The following is a 2166-nucleotide window of genomic DNA, read 5'->3' on the forward strand; positions in this document are numbered from 1 at the left end:
ACCCTGGATCACTCTTAACATAATGAATAGAATAGGGTGATAACAATAATCCTGCATAGTTATCCAATACAAAAGTAAATACTTTGGAAATGCTGTCAGCCTATTGTATCCATTCATGTATTAACTAATATATATCTTCATGTATCATCAGTATATGCAAATTTAACTATTTCTGTAGCTGTTGATTGAATCAAGTTTTATTTTAGAAGAGCTAAAGCCCCTCTATTCTGAATTACAATACCTCTCAGTCAAAGGTGTTTTAATGCATGAGATAAACACAAAATAGTGAATCACATGCACAGTCACACTTATGCTTAAGCTTACTCTCACTCTCTCCCTATAGAGCTAAAGTGGTGTCTAACCTCTGTGCCTTGTAATCTTCTGCCAATTACTAAAACCAATGTAAAGAACACAAAACAAATGAAAAATTATATGCAAAGTTTAATAACAACAAAAAATAAGATACAGCAGCAAAATATTTTCTATATATAATCTTCTAATAAATGGATCCACAATGTCTGAATAGCTTTAAATCAATGCTACAAAAATACCAATTCAAATAGTCTATCTATGACTAGCAAATGTCTCCCAATACCTTTACACCAATATATTTCCTTCTGTCAATGTCTTTTTTTCCCCCTTAAACACCTATCCACATGGCCAATAACAGTTATTTCATTAATAATCTTTTCTTACTGAAAAAAGAAACCAAATAGTTACAAGTTCAACAAAATTTCACAAAATTTGGGTGAACATAAATCACACAAAAAAAAATCCTTATTAACACTATTAACAGCATTATTATATAAAACACATTTCTTTAATTTCAGGAGAAAAACAAGGCAACTCTTCAATGTACATTACATACCATCTATGTAATGTACACATTCGTTTAACACTTAATCCGTGTTTTTCAAGACTATTGGACAAAGAGACATGCTGAGATGAGAGCATTGCCCACTCAGAAGTTGCAGCTCATATCAGTATATTTATTACAAGGTCTAAAGATTACCTGAAAGTGTATCATGATGGGGAAGAGCTCAAGAGGGGACAAATGATTTGAAGTGAGATGAAACTGGATGGAGAATGGAAAAGCAGGAAAATCACAATATCCACTAGTGTGTTCATGTCTCTAGATACACGTTCCCTTCCCTCTACATCTGCGCAAATGAATTCTATGGGTTTTCACAGGACTGGATACTGTTTCATCCATTTTAAATACAAGATCTAAAAGCAGGTCTGAGCTATTTTTTCTGACTATAGGGATTTCAGTATTCATAAAATATACTTTTGAAGTCTCAATCAGGAAGAGATTCTCTTCACTACAGAAATATAATATGAACAATGTAAAATGAGCATAATTCACTTAATATTCTTATATATTCTGAAGACATTCTTATATATTCTGAAGACAGTAACATTAAAAATATACAATACAGATACATTTCAGAATACTATCAGGGGTTTTGTCATATAAGCACTCTTACATGAAGCTTCAATATTCTGCAGGCTAATATTTTGTATATGCCAACTTACAATTGTGAGAATGGATATATATAGCATGTCATTCGTTCAAAATCTCTCTTCCACCTTGAATTACACTTAGAAAAATCCATTCATGACCTTATGGACTCAATCAATTTTCCATACACTTTTCATTACAGGCACATTTTTCACACACACAGTCACTCCAACAAATATACAGAAACAAGACACATCTGCACAAATGCATAAGTTTGAATCAATCCTGTTTTGGCTGGTGAAGTTTAAACTGAAGATCCACTCAAACATCCTAGCTATAAAACTCCCACAAGGTTATGGGACCATCCTGTCACTGTAGCTAGCTATTAAATGCTCTAGCAAGCAGAGCTGTGTTATTAGTAGGTTTGTCATGAAAACCCTTTCTGATCAAAACCTTCATCTCATTCCCTCAGAACAACTAACTTGCATCTTCAGTTATAGGTCTTTGTTATAGTCATACTGATTGATGGCTGTACCAGGCTTGCTGTTATCACAGATTACATATGGAGAACCTTTTCCTATGAAAACAATAGTGATTCTTTCTTGGGAAGTATGGCAAAAAAATTTCCATAGCCTGATACATTTAAGTATTACATATATTTCCAAATATATGAGAGATACTCATTGCTATTTACAGGCTGCCAA

Source organism: Penaeus monodon, chromosome 28, assembly GCF_015228065.2.
Source record: "Penaeus monodon isolate SGIC_2016 chromosome 28, NSTDA_Pmon_1, whole genome shotgun sequence".
NCBI lineage: Eukaryota > Metazoa > Arthropoda > Malacostraca > Decapoda > Penaeidae > Penaeus > Penaeus monodon.